General features: G+C 40.7%; 1 non-coding gene and 1 pseudogene across 1 annotated transcript; both read right to left on the bottom strand.

Annotated features, from left to right (window-relative positions):
- Positions 1 to 1,649: 1,649 nt before the first annotated feature.
- Positions 1,650 to 19,904, bottom strand: LOC110268406 (cell division cycle protein 48 homolog; annotated as a pseudogene).
- LOC148579839 (small nucleolar RNA R71) lies at positions 9,558 to 9,663 on the bottom strand. The gene has a single exon (XR_015896513.1). It is a non-coding gene; the product is annotated as a small nucleolar RNA R71 (small nucleolar RNA).
- Positions 19,905 to 21,183: the final 1,279 nt, after the last annotated feature.

Genomic DNA, 21,183 nt, shown 5'->3' with positions numbered 1-21,183 from the left:
ATCCATTTACCCTGTTCAGAGTTACATATGGATATCTTTGATTTTGGAATTTACTAATGCAAAGAATTATTTTTACCTTCAATTAATTTTCTGTTATTATTTTATTTGAATTTCTATGTCTTCTTTTCATTCTCTTTTATCGTTTATAAAAATGGCATTCACATCAATGGAGTAGACTCCCAACTTGACTTGGGAGTTGACTAAAAGGAGACTCTTGAGTTGGAATACTCAAGTGTTAAATGGAAATTGGAAGTTGTTGGCTGGCTCTCTAGTCACTAACGCTAATCCTTCCATAGGAGAGGATTAGGACTTGTGAATTGGAGCTGGTTAGTTACTTGACTTTATTCGGTAAAGAATAACTAAGTAGAAACAACAATCTCTTACCAGTACAGTTGGAAAAATTCATCAAGGATAGAACTTTCAACTAATATTTTCCCAGTCAAGGCTTTTTATTTCAGATATATAAAACCTCTTGTTAATTTTCATTGCTTTAATTAATAATTATTTTAATTTCCTGTTCTCCAACTCTAAAAATTCTCAGAAAATTCCTGACCAATAACTTGCACTCTTTTGTCAACTCGTTGGGAGACGACCTGGGAATTCTAATCCCAGTAATTTATTCTTAATTTGTGACAACTCTTTTTAAATTGATAAACGGAATTTTCATCAGTTAAGAACTGTACTTGCAATGCTATTTTCTTTATAAATTCTTAATCGACAATTTTTCACCCGTCAAACACCCTACCACATAAAGCCTTACGCTCACTACAAGAAAAACACCCATTCAGGTACACTTGAAAGCCAAAAGTGAAAAAAAAATGATGCCTTAGGCTACGGCTACGCTTTTTGGGCTACGGCTACGCTTTTTGGGGTGATTCCTATTTGGCCGTTGCCTATTCTCAAAGGCTACGCTTTTCTGTACCAAGGGCTACGCTTTTGGCGTTTGGGAATAGGCTACACTTTTCAAGTGATGCTGTCCAAGACCAAAGGCTACGCTTTTCAGCTTTTATTTTTCCAGAATAGGCTATGCTTTTCAACGCTACTGCATCACCTGTAAAGCGTAGCCACATTGTATACCATAGCTACTTTTTATAAGCGTAGCCTTAGGTCCCTCTTTTTTTTTGTATACTATAGCTACTGTATATAAGTGTTGCCTTAGGTCTTTTTTTTCGTATACTATAGCTACTGTATATAAGTGTAGCCTTAGGTCTTGTTTTTTTTGTATATATATATAATTATATAATAATTATTAATACAACATAATAGTTAATATGATTACATGTATAATAATTTTGCATTTTTATTTAAATGAGTTGAATATTACAAAATAAAAATAAATACATAATTATACTAAATAATTTTTTTATATAATAAAAATTATCTCTAACCAAAATATATCTATAATATTGATCCAAAAGTACTAGAATGAAGTTAACTGTAAAAATTCATACATCTCAAATATACTCTTCACTATTATTTAAGCAACAGAAAATTCATACATCTCAAATATACTCTTCACTACTCTAGGACAGCGGCGCTAGAGTTAAGCAACAGAAAATTTAAGAACATTAAAGAATTAATGAACAACCTACAACCAGAGCCACATCATGGCATGCACAACCTGGTAGAGTGTATAGACACCAACAAAGTTAAGAGACAATGAAACTTACATCATCAGAGAGCTTCATGTTTTTAGTGTGTATACGAAGAACTTCAAGTCGGCCAACTTCATCAGGAACACCAATATCAATTTCCCTATCAAATCTACCGAACCTTCTCAATGCTGGGTCAATGCTGTTTGGGCGATTGGTAGCTCCAATAACGATAACATGAGCACGAGATTTCAATCCATCCATAAGAGTCAAAAGCTGTGAAACAATCCTCCTTTCAACTTCACCATGTGTCTTCTCCCTCTTGGGTGCAATAGAATCAATTTCATCAATGAAGATGATGGATGGTGCATTCTTTTCAGCCTCTTCAAATGCTTTCCTCAGATTGCTTTCACTCTCTCTTGCCAGTTTGGACATGATCTCTGGTCTATTTATACAAAAGAAGAAAGCTCCCGTTTCATTAGTAACAGCTCTTGCTATCAGTGTCTTCCTGGAATCAGGGGGTCCATAAAGTAGAATACCTTTGGGTGGTTTCACACCAATCGACTTAAAGAGTTGTGGATGCCTCAAGGGAAGCTATACCAACTCACGAATTTGTGCCATTTGTTTCCTAACTCCACCCACATCATCATATCCAACTTCATCCAGCCTCTCTTCATCCTCTCTTTTCAAAGGCTCCCCCTCACAGAAGATTACAGTATCTGGAGCAACCACACAGTACTCCCCAGGATCAATTTCAATGACCTTAAACTCCATACTTCTCATCCCTCCACGGACAAGAAATAGATCTCCTTTTCTGACAGCACGATAAGCTTCCAAGAAGTAAGCTGCAAAATTTACATTAAAAAGTTATAATATTTTACAAGCACCAAAATAATCATATTCCACATGTAATATCAATGTCGTCCAAGAAACTGAAGATTGTAGATTCTATATATACTACTAAGTCAGTTTGGCATGCATTCAAATCAATTCAATTCAATCAAATATCAAGAAAGGTAACAATCAATCATACGAAGCTTGACAAGCCAAGACTACTATCTCTCCAAATAATAATAATAATAATAATAATAATAATAACACAAGCAATGTGAATGTAAGGACTTTTAAGAGAGGTAAGAAATTTTGCAAAACACGCTGACAATCAGTAACGAAGTCTTATAACATTAATAGAAATACTCAAATTAAAGTACTCATCACTAAGAGCAAGCTCATAAAGCAAGTCAAATTAAGTATCTATCCCTAAACCCGCAACTTAAGAGAAGCTCAAGGTAGAAACTTATGTTTCAAGAAAGCATCAAACAGATTGCCAGTGACACCTTCAATGGTATCATCAATAGGCAGAATGTGCACACGTTTCCCATACTTTACATCAGGGCACTGGTGCACGGACACAACATTTCCAAGACGAACCCGCAAATTCGACCTCACAACTTTGTTCATCCTGATCTTGGGCTCTTCACAGGTGTCATCAGCAAGAGCTATGCAAACAGTATCCCTCCTTTTCTTGCCCTGCAAATATATACAAATCAAAAACCCCATCTGACTTAGAAGTTGCAACACAAAGAATAAATATAAGAGATAAATTAATTAAAACTTTAAGACATTCTGATAGTTGTACTCCAAACTCGAAATGCTTTCATTAGATACAAATAAATAACATTTTAAATTTAATCCAACTCTATTTGCAACCATGTCAATCAATCATGATCTTCTTCTTAGTATACATGGCCTAGTACTCCACAGTATAAAATTCAAAATCTCACAACACCGTCCGTTAAGAAAGAACAAAACAAAAATAACACCCCAGTAAGAGACTCTGAAAAAGAGTACTTTTTTGTGGGGAATCAAATAAATCAATTAAGAGCTAAGACACAGCAAGAGGAAGGTAAGTAAGAAGATAGAGGAGGGTAAGAAAGTGACCTTGATGAGGATAGTGTCGCCACGGAAGAGCTGGAGCTTCTCCATGGTATCAAGGTGCATGGACACGGCGGAGTTGTCGTTGTTGATGGCTTCATCCACCACAAGACGGTTCGGCGACTTCTTCCGCTCAAGAATCGCCGTTGAGTAGTCCTTCTTTCCCGATTTCCTGAAAATTCATCCACCACCTTTCTTAAAAAGCTTTCGAAGAAACAACTTGACAAGAAATATGTTGAAAAACAGGCTCTAATATACAATACTAATTGATTTTTCCTGTTAACACAAGTGATCTAATAAAAAAACAGACTTAGTTCCAAAAGTTTTAAAAACATCAAGTCATGTAAAAAGTCAAAAAGGATGTTGAAAGGCTTACCCCAAGAAGTATTCTCATATCTAATGTCATAGCCGAAACAGTCCCACCCTGCAAGTAGCAAAGTGCAATAGAACTCATTCGAATTTCAGGTGAAATTACATGAGAAAGCTACCAGGATATTTTCACCTTCCAAATAAGTTGCTAATCCACTAAAAAGTAACAACCTTCTCTTTTGCATATTGCCCCAAACAAATTTGAAATTCTTTTCTATCACAAAAATAATTTCAGTAAATACCCTATTCAGTTGACCACTTTCTGTGATCTAATGACAGCCAGCCAGCCAGTCTAAACCTATGTGATCTAAAATAATAATGACATTGATATGCTAAACCTAGAAATCAAGGAGGCAGTGAGTGCCATAAAATTGCATTGCCATTTAAAACAATTAATTCGAAAAGCTAAAAGAAGCTAGTAAAGTGATGCAAATATCAGTCGACAGATAAGATAGTAATATAACCAGAACAGGGTTTCAACTTCTATACTCTACTAATTAAATAATAAAAATCGTTTGGCATAGCAACAAAACAAGCCATGCCAAGGTATCTGGCACACTAATGCAAAAGCGAAGCTTACTCCCCATATCTATGTAGTTTATCTCCGAATTTACCTGTCAGCATTTGGCATCTTATGCCTCCATCGTCTTCTAGACCTCCCTAACAACAGCCTGTGGATTTCTTGTCCAGAGACAACAGTAGAAGCTTGCGACTCTCCTTAAACATGCTGGGTTGCAGAAAAAAATTTGTTTCTTCCTTAACACAGCACCTAGTGATTAAAGCAATAAATTTAGCCATATACTCAACCATTCAAAAAAAATGCTCATTATCAGATTGTACAAGCAATAGCAAATTCAAAGGAGAAAGGAACCAGAATACACAGAGGCAAGAAGAACGAGTAGATGCGGATGGAAATAAATAAATAGTATGCATTTTCATCAATAATACATGCTTGTTCATCAATTCACATTTCACAATTGCATATAAATTAGATTATTATACCAAACCCCAAATTAAAAACCTTAAAATTGGAACTCTAAACCACCCAAATTTTAGAACCAAACGGAAATCTATAGAATACCTTCTCGACGATGTGAGCGCAGAGACAACGATGGTGAGGGCACAGCTGACGCTTAATGCAGGAGGGCGCAAGTGACGGTGAGTGGCGAAGTCGTGAGTGGTGCGGAGATCAGTGCAGAAGGGTTCACGACGGTGGTATGGGCGGCGCGCGACGATCAGTGCAGGAGGGTTCACAACGGTGTGAGCTTCATGATCTTCACAACGGTGTGGCGCTGAGTGGTGAGTGGGGACTGGGGTGCGATGATCTTCGCGACGGTGAGGCTTCACGCTCTTCGCATGGTACAGGAGGCAGGGTTTCCTTCTCGCGGTGCAGGAGTGTAGGAGGGTTTTCTTCTCTACTGAAAGGGTGACTTCAATTCTGAGCTTTAGAGGGAAAAAATTTACTAAGTGTCAAATTTTTTGCTCTAGACACATTAGGCATCACTTTTCAAACGCACCCAAAACTTAATAAATAGGCTACTCTCTAAAAGCGTCTCCTTTGATACGAAAAGTGAACCTATAGATATCAACCTACGGCTACGCTTTATAAGTGATTTCTAAAATACCTAACGCTACACTTTTTAAATGATGCCACAATTGTGTATCCTTTTCTCATATAAAAAGGCAACACGGAGAAAAGCGTAGCCTATTCATTTTCTCATATAAAAAGGCAACACGGAGAAAAGCGTAGCCTATTCATAGAATAGGCTACGCTTTTCAAATGTAGCTTAAAAAAAGTGTGGCTGAATGGGTATTTTTCTTGTAGTGGCTATAGTCGTAAATGAAAGATGGTGAGGTATTACAACCTCTAAAATTGAAAAGTATGTATATAGTAATTGAAGAATAATGATATGTCTAGGAGCCTGTGAAGAAAGATAACATAACAAAAATCGTATTGCACTCAAAACGTCAACGATATACATAAACGACATAAATATATATATAATTCAAAAGGAGAGACATAGCAAATACTAGTGTTTATACCTTGGGTCGAGCTAGGCAAGCCAGGTTGGATGAAGATAAAAACGACCGACCACTTATAAAGGTTGGTCGACACCAACCTCTTCCCAAAGAGCTCGGCCAAATTGCTATAAGGGCCCAAATAGGCCCAAAGCAGAAGATCACAACCCACCTAAAGGCGGCTAGCCAAAGATAAGGGGACTCACCCACAAAAAAATAAGATAACTAACTTATCTCAAGGGAGGTCACTCCACACTACTATAAATACACTGGAGTACCCAGGTATAGCTCATACTCTGATTCTACACATAAAACCTGCTCAAAGCCCGTGCTAACTTAAGCATCGGAGTCTCTTGCAGGTACCACTATCCTCCGGTGATCAAGGATCAGCAACATCCCAAGGACCAGCTGATGCCAGGGCATTTTGGCCAGTTTTACTGACCTTTTCTTTACTGTTTTTAGGGTAGTTTCATGCATTTTCTTAGAAAATAAACTAGTTTTGGGTAGATATTCACTTACATCTTGATTCAAGCATACATTGTGCACTTTACATGATTTCATGAGGATTTTGCATGAATTATATGATAAATTGGATGATGCATGACTCATGACTTGGACTAGAACTTTGATGCACTTTGTTGCTTGATTTTAGGACAAAGGAAGCAAAGAAGAACCACGTTAGCAGTCACGTTAGTCCCACTAACGTGACCTCTAACGTGGAATGGGTGCTAACTTGGAAAGTTAATGAGAAAGGTAATCGCCAATAATGCCCTCGAAGCCATCATAAGCCCATGTTAAGAGTCACGTTAACTAAGTTAACGTGAACTCTAACGTGGAAGAAGACAATAAGGCCAACGTTAGTGACACTCCCCTTTGTCACTAACGTTGGACCAAGCTCATAATTGGCCACGTTAGTTGCCACGTTAACTTAGTTAACGTGGCTTCTAACGTTAAGAAGCAAAAGGGAAGCCAACGTTAGTGACATTCACCTTTGTCACTAACGTTGGCCAAGCTTCCATAAGCCACGTTAACTCCCACGTTAACTTAGTTAACGTGGAAGCTAACGTGGAGAGAGCAATTGGTCGCCAACGTTAGTGACACTTACCTTTGTCACTAACGTTGGGGTGAACCACCAAGAGCCACCATGAGCAACGTTAACTCCTAAGTTAACGTGGAAGCTAACATGGATAAAGAGATGATGAGCCAACGTTAGTGACACTCACCTTTGTCACTAACGTTGGAGATGGCTAGCATGACTACGTTAGGAGCCACGTTAACCTAGTTAACGTGGACTCTAACGTGAGAAATAGGGGCACATTGGAACGTTAGTGACAAAGGTAAGTGTCACTAACGTTCTCGAAGGATTGGCAAGCTTACGTTAAGAGCCACATTAACTAAGTTAACGTGGACTCTAACGTAGGGAAGGGGGAGGCTTATCAACGTTATTGGGAAAGGTAAGTCCCAATAACGTGTGCGAAGGACCAAGAGGCAACGTTAGTGGTAATGTTTGTGCCACTAACGTTGAGGTTAACGTGGCTCATACTTGGGTGAGCAACGTTAGTGAAAAAGGTGATTGTCACTAACGTTCTCGAACCCACACTTTCACTTAACGTTAACACCACTAACGTCCTGAGCTAAAAGTCCCTGCCTACTTTACACTTTCTCTCTGCAAGCAAAGCTAAGCCCAATGAAGAAGATAACTACTTCAAACTCAGGATCCAAAGGCCCATACCCAAGACTTGAAGAGCCAACTAGAAGATCAGAAGAGTAGTATATATAGGAGTAGCTTTGAATTAGTTAGGGAGCTGGAAACGTTAGGGGGCCTTTGGCATAGAACTACTCTCTGTATTTACTTTCTCTACACTTCTAGTTTTACTTTCAGCATGTATTCTCCATCTTTGTTTTCATTTTCCAGAGCTATGAACAACTAAACCCCTTTCATTGGGTTAGGGAGCTCTGTTGTAATTTGATGGATCAATTTTAGTTTTCATTCTCCTTCTTCTATCTTTTCTCTTGATTTTACTAGAAAGCTTTCGATCTTCATCCAATTGGGTAGTTATCCTGGAAAAGAAGCTATTCATACTTGGATCCCTTCTGAACCTTGAAAGAGGAATGAAGGGATCATGCTAGAAATGCTTTCTCATGCTGGACCAAATTGGGTTTGAATGGATATGTGACTATAATCCTTCCAACACTTGATTTGGAAAATGCATGTGGTATAATCAGTGACCATACTTCATCTCTTCTCATGAGCAATTGACTAAGGAATTGGCTATTGATCAAGATTTGAGAGATTGAATTACAAGGAATTGCAATTCGATCACTTAAGATTGCCAAGGAGATCAATGAATGCATTGATTGAGGAAGAGATGAAAATGAACTTGATCTGGAGAATGCAACATCTCTTGAGCCCAATGAACTCCCCATTTCTGATCTTACCCGTTCTCTTTAATTTCTGCCATTTACTTTTATGAGCAATTACCCCATTCCCATTTAAGATTCTGCAATTTACTTTCTGCCATTTACATTCAGCTCTTTATTTCCATCATTTACTGTTTCTGCTATTTACTTTCCCGCCATTTAATTTTCTACAATTCTCAACTCAAATTCTGGTTCGCTCAACTAGAACATTTCTCTAATTAAAGTTGCTAGATCAATCAATATCTGTGGGATTCGACCTCACTCTATTGTGATTTTTTACTTGACGACGAATTCGGTACACTTACCGAAGGAAATTTGTTACGAGACAAGTTTTCGGCGTATCAAGTTTATGGCGCCGTTGCCGAGGATTGATTTTGAATCAACAATGATTAAATTGGAGGATAATTAGATTGAGCATTTTTAGTTTGTTTGATTTAATTTTCTGTTTGAGTAATTTACTTTTAGTTTTAGTTAATTTCTTCCCTTCCCCCTACTTTTTCATTTTTTTTAGTTATTTACAATTCAGTTCACTAACCCACTAAGTGTTTGATATATTGCATCACTCACACTAACAGTAATTCTAACAGAAATACTTTCTACATCTATTTTCTTTGCTTGTGCTTTGTTGGTTGTATGACAGGGAGAAGAAGTGGGGCTTCAACTTCCTTTGATTCTGAACCTGAGAGGACCTTCCTTAGATTAAGGAGGGAAGCAAGAGAAAAATGAGTAGTGGATGCCGAGGAAGAGGAGGAATACTTTGAACCAAACATGGAAGAAAACATGGAAAACCATCATGAAGAAGAAGCTCACAACCATGGCAGAGAAGGTCGAGCAAATCATGCTGGGGAGGAGAGAAGAGTTTTAGGCTCTTACATCAATCCAAACCCAGGAAACTGTGGAAGTAGCATTCAAAAGCCGACCATCCATGCCAACAATTTTGAACTAAAACCACAGCTCATCACCCTTGTTCTGAACAACTGTTCGTTCGGAGGAGGCATCCAAGAAGACCCCAATCAACATCTAACCACCTTCCTGAGGATATGTGACACGGTGAAGTCTAATGGTGTTCATCTTGACGCCTATAGACTGCTCTTATTTCCATTCTCACTCAAGGATAAGGCAGCCAAGTGGCTGGAGTCTTTTCCGAAGGAGAGTTTGACAACTTGGGAAGATGTGGTGAACAAATTTTTAGCCAGATTCTATCCTCCTCAAAGAATCAATAGGCTGAGAGCTGAGGTCCAAATTTCAGGCAACAAGATGGTGAGACTATATATGAAGCATGGGAGAGGTTTAAGGACCTGACAAGGAGGTGTCCACCAGATATGTTCAATGAATGGGTGCAGCTACACATTTTCTATGAAGGCCTTTCTTATGAATCAAAGAAAGCAGTAGACCACTCATCCGGGGGATCTCTGAACAAGAAGAAGACCATTGAGGAGGCCATAGATGTCATTGAAACTGTAGCAGAAAATGACTATTTCTATGCTTCTGAAAGAGGGAACACTAGAGGAGTGATGGAGCTAAACAATATAGATGCCCTGCTGGCCCAAAATAAGCTCATTACCAAGCAGCTGGCTGACCTCACCAAGAAGATGGAGAGGAACCAAGTAGCAGCAATAACCACTTCATCAGCAACCCAAGAAGGAGTGAATGAAGAAGCAGAGGGTAGTCAGGAGCAAGCCAACTACATTGGAAATTCACCTAGGTAAAACCATGATCCATACTCCAAGACCTACAACCCTGGTTGGAGGAATCACCCAAACTTTGGGTGGGGGAATCAACAAGATCAAAGCCAAGATCAGAGACGTCACAACCCCAACAACAATGCAGCTCACCAACAATTCACATAGAGAACATATCAACACCACCATGACAACACCTCTCTACATCCATATCAAAACCAAAATAACACTCCTCATCCTTCTACCTCCAATCCCAACCTACGATCATTTGATGACAGACTCTCGAAGATTGAAAACCTACTTGAAGGTATATGCAAAGAGATTCAAGACAACAAGGCGTTCAAGGAGGAAGTGCGAGGAAATTTTAAGAACTAGGGAGACACCATCAAGAGGTTGGAATCTCAAGTGGGGTATCTCTCTGAGCAGATTCCCATACCTACAGATGGATTTCCAAGGGATACAGAAAAAAATCCGAGAGGTGAAACAAAGAAAGTAAGATGGGAAGATTGCAAGATGGTCACTATAAGTGATAAGGAGACTGAGGACAAGCCAAGCAAGCCGTCAGAACAACCTGGAGATACCTCAGTAGAGAAGAAGGAAAAAGATCACCAAGAACCAAAAATCTCACAACAAGAGCTGCTGAGACTCTATGCACCATTTCCCCAACTACTCAATGGTGTTGTGGAGAAGAGAATATACTCAAGATTTCTTGACTTGTTTGCATCTCTGCATGTAAACATACCATTCATAAAGACCATCCAACAAATGCCTGCATACATCAAGTATATGAAGGAACTGCTTCCTAGGAAAAGCTCACTCAAGGGAGGCCAAACTATAGTGATGAACAAGGAGTGCAGCGCCCTCATTCAACCAGAGTTACCTACAAAAAGAAAGGACCCAGTGAGTTTTCATATCCCCTGTGCCATAGGAGAAACAATGTTTGATAGAGCACTCTACGATTTGGGAGCAAGCATCAACTTAATACCCTTATTCCTTGTGAAGAGGCTGCAGATCAATGAGATAATGCCCACAGATGTAGTCATCAAGCTGGCTGACAAAACTCAAAAACAAGCAATAGGAGTGGTGGAAAATATGTTGGTAAAAGTTGGAAAATACTTCCTCCCAACAGACTTTGTCATATTGGACGTGGAAGAGAGTCACACTCACCCAATCATATTGGGAAGACCATTCCTAGCTATAGCCAGAGCACTCATAGATGTGGAGCGAGGGGAGCTAATCTTGAGGATCCATGATGAACAGCTCACCTTCACTGTTTTCAAACACTCACAAGAAACAGATCAAGAGAACAAGGAACCAAAGAAGGATCACAGCGAGACACTGAAGGAAGAGACAAGCACTGAAGGACAACGAGCACATCTGGAGATTCCCTTGATTGATGAACAAGGCAAACAGCAATTGCCACAGCTCAAAGAAAATCAGGAGGAACCTAAACCACCAGAAAAATATGAGACCAGTAACCACATTTTCTTAGAGGAGGAGGTCACAAAAAGTAAGACAACATCACAAGGAACAAAGAAGAAGGTACCAAGGAGGTGGAGAAACAAGAAGATCCCCACCGAGAACTTCTCTCCAGGGGATAAAGTGATCTCAGCTTACTTCCCAGATATCCCCCCTGATCTCCCCACTGTACCATCTCAGTTACCTAAGGTCTTCACTATCAACAGAGTTCTCTCCTTGGAACATGTAGAGATCATTGATACAACTACTGGATATAGGTCTACTGCCAGAGGAGAAGACTTGAAGCATTATCGATCTCCCTGATGAAGGCGAAACGTCAAGCTAGTGACGCTAAAGAAGCACTTCATGGGAGGCAACCCATGTTTTATATGCTTTTAGAAAATAGTGAATAAGTCAATATTTATGAATTCCAACCCAAACTTGACAAACACTTGGTGAAATCCTTATTATGCAGTATATAGTGAAGAACAAGTTTGGTGTTCAAAGCATGCCAAGAAAGCATGAATGCAACTCAGAGCATGCTAGTCTTGGAGCTTTGAACAAAAACTTCTCATCACAGTGCTCCAAACTAAGTTTGGTGTCACCCAAGGTGCCACGAATATGCATATAAGGATACACAGTTAGTTAGTTAGTTGGTGTTCATGAATAAAGAATCTAATTCTTTTTCTTTATTATTCTAGCCGTAAAGTTTAAATCTTTTTTATGATATTGATTTTTCTTATTTTATTTTTATAGGGAAAGGGAAAGGAGCATTGAAGGGGATTGATTGGACAATTAAATGAAGAAGGTTCGGACACCACCAAAGGAGGGACTACACACTTGTTCTAAAAAGGGAACGCATTGGAAAATGTTGCCATGCAACATAGAAAAGAATGGGACCCTTGAAGACCGAACAATCTCCATCATAAAGTGATGATCCTTGTCCTTTCTCTATGCACAACCCCAACCGTCCATCAAGCAACCACTCCATCAATCCACACCTTCCATTCACTCACAACCTCACTATATAAGTGATCCTTGTTCTGTACCCCACCTTCACACTCCACGCCCACTCTTCACACCTCTCCATTTCGGGACAAAGCACCTCCTACCCCATTAAAAAATTCCCCCGCACTCCCTTCATTGCACTCAACCCTAAACAACCAAAAGTCTCCACCCCCTTACCACCTTCACACATTAACCCTCATTCATGGCATCTTCGAGCTCTAAAAGAAGGAAGGGAAAGGAACCTATGGAGCAACACCCGTATGATAAAAAGAGATTTAGAAGCTTGCACCATGCATTGCAATACGGGTGGATAGTGGATAAAGAGATCATTTATGAGCTAGGATTTCAAGTTAGGAAAATTGAGTGTCCCGAAATCACAAAGAAGGTAGAAAAGAGAAGATGGGAGCTCCTCACTGATCCGGTCATTAAGGTAAATGCAAATCTTGTAAGAGAGTTTTCTGCAAATGCAGTCCGATATGATAAGGCAGATGAGTCATATACAAGCTTTGTGAGAGGAAAGATTGTGGATTTCGGTCCCATGAGTGTCATGAGGGCATTAAAGCTACGGTCCATACCGTTTGAAGAAGAGAGTTATCATTCAAGAATGGACAACAGCCCCAATCATGACCAGATTGTGCAAGACATTTGTGTACCCGGAGCTGACTGGGAAAGATATGCGGATAGGAGACCAAGGTTCATCAAGAGAGCAGACCTCACCCAGGAAGCAAAAGGGTGGTTCGAAATTGTAAGGAGGTCCATCCTCCCAGCAGAGAACAACTCGGAGGTGAATCTAAGAGAGCCACAATGGTGCACTGTATACTCAAAGGAGGAGAGATCAAGGTTCATGAACTCATAGCCGCAGGCATTAGAAAGATGGCAGAGAAAAACGACTCAAGAGGAAAGTTAGGTTACCCCAGCACCATTTACCGACTATGCAAGAAAGCTGGGGTGGTGTTTGAAGATGAGGACCCCGTGTGGATAAAAGAGGGCATTCCAATAACCGTTCGACGGATGCATGCTACCGCATCTCTCCTGCCTCAACGGAAGCATAGGAAAAGGCCATCCCCTCAAGTAGTAGAAGGACAAGTCTTAGAGGGGCAAGCACCAGCCACTTTGGATATGCACCAACTACAGAAAGCCATTGATGGCCTATCTCGACAATATTTGGAAAGCCAAGGAGCACAGAAAGAGCTTCAACTACAGATGATGGGGCAGCAAGAGGAATCACTCTCAAGATGGATGACTTAACAAGGGGAGTGGCAAAAGTAAATGATGGAGTAGCACTTGAGTCAGGGACAACAATGGAGTGAAATATTCCACAGGATAGAACAAAGGCAAAATGAACAACAAGAATCTATCCAAAAGCTAATCAACATCCAAGCACATCAAGGTGCACACATACATGAGATGCATCGAAGACAAATAGAACAGGCAGAACTATTGGACGAGCAAGGGCATTCGCAGAAGGAGTTTACATGAGCGAGACTGGACATCATATAAATACTCGAGCCAGGCTCGGATACTTAGTAGGACAGCTGCCTCTATTGCATCCAGGAATCGCAAGGTATGAAGAAATGAGGGATGAATTAGCACGAGAAGAAAGACAAAGGGTGGAAGAGAGTCATGAATCAGTGAGGAAGGCACTTGAGGATTGGAAGCAAGCAAGATTGGCACGGATGCGAGGAAATGCAAGAGGACACAAAGAGGATAAGCAAGGAGGGGAGCATGGGCATCCACATGAGTAAAAGGTGGTGGAGTTCCTTCTTTGGTCCATATTTTTCTATGCTTTAAATAAGGAAGATCTTGTATGAAATAGAACATGCTTCCATGTTAGTTTGAACCTTTTTCAATTCTGTCTTTTAAACTTTTTTTGTTGAATAGGTTTATGCTTGCTAGTCTTTATGTCACTGCATCCTTACTTTGCTTACTTGTATGCTTGTCCTTTTGAATCAAATGAAAAGAGAATGAGTGTTTTATAAAAGACCAGAGTGGAGTTCATACTATGGAGTAAGTTCCTGAGTTTGTGGTGTGGTCATAAGTTAGCTAAGTTGGTTCAACCACAAGGTGGGAAGACAACTATCTGTCATGAATACTATGCTTTGAACATACCCATGAGACTAGCTAAATAATAATATCCTAATAAGAAAAAGGGAAAGAACAATCAAAGTTGAAGAATAAAAGAAAAAAATAGCAAGAAAAGAGGCTAGGCACCAAGGGTTTGAGTCTTGAGGGATGTGTCTGTGGTGTTCCTGTACCAAGGATCTCCTTGGATTACTAAGCTCTCAGGGGTGCTTTATCACTTGGTAACTTGGGTTAACTAACCCGGGATTATCAGCTGAAAGTCCACCATCAAGAGCAATCTTTGCTACAGAACATTTAGTAGCCCAAAGAGGTGCTGGACACCAAGACCTCAAGGAAAGAAAATAAACAAACCATGTGCCTGTGGTGTGTATGTATGGGGGAGAGACATGAGGAAGTAGGTCCTTAGGGGTGCTTCAACACCTAGCATCTTGAACCAACTGGTTCGGGAGTGTTGGCTGAAAGCTTATTTTAAAGAGTTGCCCCCTTACAGAGCACTTAGCCTAAGAACACAAATAAGCCCTGAAATGACAACAAAAGGATCAATGAATAAAAGTCGCATGGGATGCAATCACAGTGAGTATTCTAGGACATGATAAAGGTCTGAAAGCCAGTGAAGGAATGAACCTAAGTTGCTATGCATGAAACCACCATAAAACCAGAAACATGACTTCCACAAGAATGACTCATTTCTCTTGGCATTCCATTCATCATTCTCTTGTTCCAGTACTTGCTTAGGGACAAGCAAGCTTTAAGTTTGGTGTTGTGATGCCAGGGCATTTTGGCCAGTTTCACTTACCTTTTCTTTACTGTTTTTAGGGTAGTTTCATGCATTTTCTTAGAAAATAAACTAGTTTTGGGTAGATATTCACTTACATCTTGATTCAAGCATACATTGTGCACTTTACATGATTTCATGAGGATTTTGCATGAATTATATGATAAATTGGATGATGCATGACTCATAACTTGGACTAGAACTTTGATGTACTTTGTTGCTTGATTTCAGGACAAAGGAAGCAAAGAAGAACCACGTTAGCAGTCACGTTAGTCCCACTAACGTGACCTCTAACGTGGAATGGGTGCTAACTTGGAAAGTTAATGAGAAAGGTAATCGCCAATAATGCCCTTGAAGCCATCATAAGCCCATGTTAAGAGTCACGTTAACTAAGTTAACGTGAACTCTAACGTGGAAGAAGACAATAAGGCCAACGTTAGTGACACTCCCCTTTGTCACTAACGTTGGACCAAGCTCATAATTGGCCACGTTAGTTGCTAAGTTAACTTAGTTAACGTGGCTTCTAACGTTAAGAAGCAAAAGGGAAGCCAACGTTAGTGACATTCACCTTTGTCACTAACGTTGGCCAAGCTTCCATAAGCCACGTTAACTCCCACGTTAACTTAGTTACCGTGGAAGCTAACGTGGAGAGAGCAATTGGTCGCCAACGTTAGTGACACTTACCTTTGTCACTAACGTTGGGGTGAACCACCAAGAGCCACCATGAGCAACGTTAACTCTCACGTTAACTTAGTTAACGTGGAAGCTAACGTGGATAAAGAGATGATGAGCCAACGTTAGTGACACTCACCTTTGTCACTAACGTTGGAGATGGCTAGCATGACTACGTTAGAAGCCACGTTAACCTAGTTAACGTGGACTCTAACGTGAGAAATAGGGGCACATTAGAATGTTAGTGACAAAGGTAAGTGTCACTAACGTTCTCGAAGGATTGGCAAGCTTACGTTAAGAGTCACGTTAACTAAGTTAACGTGGACTCTAACGTAGGGAAGGGGGAGGCTTATCAACGTTATTGGGAAAGGTAAGTCCTAATAACGTGTGCGAAGGACCAAGAGGCAACGTTAGTGGTAACGTTTGTGCCACTAACGTTGAGGTTAACGTGGCTCATACTTGGGTGAGCAACGTTAGTGAAAAAGGTGATTGTCCCTAACGTTCTCGAACCCACATTTTCACTTAACGTTAACACCACTAACGTCCTGAGCTAAAAGTCCCTACCTACTTCACACTTTCTCTCTGCAAGCAAAGCTAAGCCGAATGAAGAAGATAACTGCTTCAAACTCAGGATCCAAAGGCCCATACCCAAGACTTGAAGAGCCAACTAGAAGATCAGAAGAGTAGTATATATAGGAGTAGCTTTGAATTAGTTAGGGAGATGGAAACATTAGGGGGCCTTTGGCATAGAACTACTCTTTGTATTTACTTTTTCTACACTTCTAGTTTTACTTTCAGCATGTATTCTCCATCTTTGTTTTCATTTTCCAGAGCTATGAACAACTAAACCCCTTTCATTGGGTTAGGGAGCTCTATTGTAATTTGATGGATCAATTTTAGTTTTCATTCTCCTTCTTCTATCTTTTCTCTTGATTTTACTAGAAAGCTTTCGATCTTCATCCAATTGGGTAGTTATCTTGGAAAAGAAGCTATTCATACTTGGATCCCTTCTGAACCTTGAAAGAGGAATGAAGGGATCATGCTAGAAATGCTTTCTCATGCTGGACCAAATTGAGTTTGGATGGATATGTGACTATAATCCTTCCAACACTTGATTTGGGAAATGCATGTGGTATAATCAGTGACCATACTTCATCTCTTCTCATGAGCAATTGACCAAGGAATTGGCTATTGATCAAGATTTGAGAGATTGAATTACAAGAAATTGTAATTCGATCACTTAAGATTGCCAAGGAGATCAATGAATGCATTGATTGAGGAAGAGATGAAAATGAACTTGATCTGGAGAATGCAACATCTCCTGAGCCCAATGAACTCCCCATTTCTGATCTTACCCATTCTCTTTAATTTCTACCATTTACTTTTATGAGCAATTACCCCATTCCCATTTAAGATTCTGCAATTTACTTTCCGCCATTTACATTCAGCTCTTTATTTCCAGCATTTACTGTTTCTGCTATTTACTTTCCCGCCATTTAATTTTCTGCAATTCTCAACTCAAATTCTGGTTCGCTCAACTAGAATATTCCTCTAATTAAAGTTGCTTGATCAATCAATATCTGTGGGATTTGACCTCACTCTATTGTGAGTTTTTACTTGACGACGAATTCGGTACACTTGCCGAAGGAAAATTGTTACGAGACAAGTTTTCCGCATATCACCAGCAAGTCGGATGCCACAGCTCCGACCACAATAGCAGATCTCCTCCGAGATTGACCTTCAGTTTCAGGTAACTCTCAAAACATTGGCGCCGTTGCCGGGGAACCTGAAAGTCACCTCCCATCATGGAGGACAACCTTGACAACGATTACAACTCTGGTTTGGAGGACATAATTCTGTATAAGAACACAGATACCACAACAAAGGATACACCTCAAAACAAAGGAGACAAACAACCCCCAAATACAAAAATTTTGGAGGCCATCCGTGAACAACAGAATCGCCTTAAACAGCTAGAACAAGAAGCCGACCGGCAGCAGGAGGCTGAGCGAGATCTCTGAAGAGAAACCAGGAGGCGTCAAGAGTTGGAAGATAAGCTCCTCAAACTCGAGGTCGACTTCAAAACAAAAGCTACTCGAAGATAGCCCCCGCAAGGACCAAGATCCATTCAGAAAGGAAATCATGAAAGCTAAAGTCCCAAAAGACTTCAAAGCTCCTAATATGACTCCCTACGATGGTACATCTGACCTAAGTCATCATCTCAGCAACTTTAGAAGTCAGATGTATTTTACGGATGCCTCAGATGAAATTTGTTGTAAAGCCTTCCCGGCCACCTTGACCAAAACAGCAATAAAGTGGTTTGACAGCTTGCCGCCAAGGTTGATTGCAAGCTTTGATGACCTCGCCCAAAAGTTTCTGGCCAGGTTCTTCATCCAGAAGGATAAAGCCAAGTATCCTCCAATCCTATTGGGGATTAAGCAAGGAGATCGAGAAAGTCTTCGCAGTTACATGGAGAGATTCAACAAAGCATGCCTAGACATACAAAATCTCCCAACAGAAGCAGCGATTATGGGACTTATCAATGGCCTGCGAGAAGGACCCTTTAGCCACTCCATATCTAAAAAACATCCAACATCTCTGAATGAGGTACAAGAACGGGCGGAAAAATACATCAACATGGAGGAGAACTCCCGATTAGGAGAAACCTCAAAGACTGGATTCTCCTACCTATCTCGGGACAAGGATAAAGATTCTAGGAAAAAGGAAGACCAACCCAATGAGAAACCCAAAAAATGCCACAACTACACCCCTCTTCGGGTATCTCTTGTGGACTTCTATCAAGAGATATGCAACACTGAGAAGATCCCACCACCTTGCCCAATTAAACACAAGAGAGGAGGAAGTCAGATCGAGTATTACGAATACCACTGAGTCTACGAGCATTCTACTAATGAGTGCTATGACCTAAAGAATGTCGTAGAAAAATTGGCACGAAAAGGGAGATTAGATCGATTCTTAGCCAACAGGTCAGATGAACCAAAAAAGAGAAGAATGGACGAAGAGGTCGGACGAGCTGAACGTCCCCTCACACCCCTGAGAGACATATCCACATGATAAACAGTGGATTCGCAGGAGGATGGATCTCTAAATCATCCCGCAAAAGACACCTTAATGAGGTGTACCAGGTCGGAGAAGGGGACAGGTCACCCGACCTCCCCACTATTACCTTCACTCAAGAAGACATCGCAGGCATCATCCTGGGCATGATGACCCCGTAGTCATTACCATCATACTAGCCAATGCCAATCTCCATCGAACATTGGTAGACCAGGGAAGCTCCGCGGATATCCTTTTCAAATCCACCTTTGACAAGCTCAACCTACAAGAGAAAGAGCTCAGAGCATATCCAAATAGTTTATTCGGGCTCGGAGATGCTCCTATCCAGACACTTGGGTACATCCCACTACACACAACATTCGGAAAAGGAATACGGTCTAGAACGTTGAGCATAGACTACATCGTAGTCGATGTGAACTCAGCATACAATGCCCTTATAGGTCAAACAATGTTAAATCGGCTCACCACGGTGGTCTCCACTCCACACCAATGTATGAAGTTCCCAACTACAGAAGGGATTGCTACCATAAAGGGAGACCAGAAACTCGTGCGATGCTGTTACAACGAAAGCCTTAACTTTAAAGGCGACCCCAGAGGAAAGGAAACTAATGCTATAGAACTCGGGGCAGTCAGGGAGGTAAAGTATCCATTATGGCTAGCCAACGTGGTATTGGTCAAGAAGTCAAATGGGAAGTGGCGGATGTGCACTGATTACACTGACCTCAACAAAGTCTGCCCAAAAGATCCCTATCCACTCCCAAACATAGACACACTAGTTGACGCTTCGTCAGGCTATCAGTACCTCTCCTTCATGGATGCTTACTCGGGATACAATCAAATCCCAGTGTATCAACCCGACCAGGATAAAACATCATTCATCACCCCAAAAGCAAATTACTACTACATAGTCATGCCCTTCGGACTCAAGAATGCAGGAGCTACATATCAAAGACTGATGAGCAAAGTCTTCGCCTATCACATTGGGAAGCTAATGGAAGTTTATGTTGATGACATGTTGGTAAAGACACAAAAAGAGGAAACGTTGCTATCTGACCTCACTGAAGTGTTTGATACCATAAGAAAGCATGGAATGAGACTTAATCCCACAAAATGCACTTTTGCGGTAAGCTGGCAAATTCTTGGGCTTCATGCTCACCCAAAGTTGAACTGAAGCAAACCCAGATAAGTGCCAGGCCATACTTCGCATGAAAATTTTGACCTGTGTCAAAGAGGTCCAGCAGCTCAATGGAAGAATAGTGGCTCTGTCTAGGTTCCTTACCGGATCAGCCTTGAGATCTTTCCCCTTCTATGCAACATTAAGGAAGGAAAAGAGGTTTGAGTGGATCCCAGAATGCGAATAAGCCTTCTAAGATTTCAAGAAATTTCTAGGGCAACCACCCATCCTTACTCGACCTCAGGAAGGTGAAGAACTCATACTATATCTCGCTGTAGGAAGTCGGACAATAGCTTTAGCACTAGTCAGAGAAGATGAAAGTGGGCAACAACTCATCTACTTCATCAGTAAAGCTTTGCAAGGGGCTGAATTGAACTATCAAAAGATAGAAAAATTCGCCTACGCCCTTATACTCACTTCCCGATGACTTTGACCATACTTTCAAGCTCACACCATCAGAGTACCAACCAACTAACCCATAAAGGGGATCTTATATAAAAGAGACTTAGCTGGAAGAATCCTACAATGGGCAGTCGAGTTATCCGAATTTGACCTCAAATATGAAGCCTAGACAGCTATCAAATCTCAGTACCTGGTCGACTTCATCGCAAAGTACACTGACACCCCGGGCACCCCCACAGAGTGGAGCCTTTATGTGGATGGCTCCTCAAACAAAACCGAGAGTGGCGCAGGCGTCATTTTAGAGAGTGATTAGGGAACCCAAATCGAGCTCTTATTAAAGTTCGAGTTTTCCGCTTCAAATAACCAAGCTAAATACGAAGCCCTACTGGCTGGTTTGAAGCTGCCTAGGGAGGTAGGAACTCAGAAGCTTACCATTTTTAGCGATTCACAAGTAGTCACCTCACAAATTGAAAGGAGGTACCAGGCCAAGGATCCCACTATGAGGAAATACTTAGA

Source organism: Arachis ipaensis, chromosome B10, assembly GCF_059453495.1.
Source record: "Arachis ipaensis isolate K30076 ecotype BB chromosome B10, ASM5945349v1, whole genome shotgun sequence".
Taxonomy (NCBI): Eukaryota; Viridiplantae; Streptophyta; class Magnoliopsida; order Fabales; family Fabaceae; genus Arachis; species Arachis ipaensis.
This window is presented reverse-complemented; position numbering and strand designations above follow the sequence as displayed.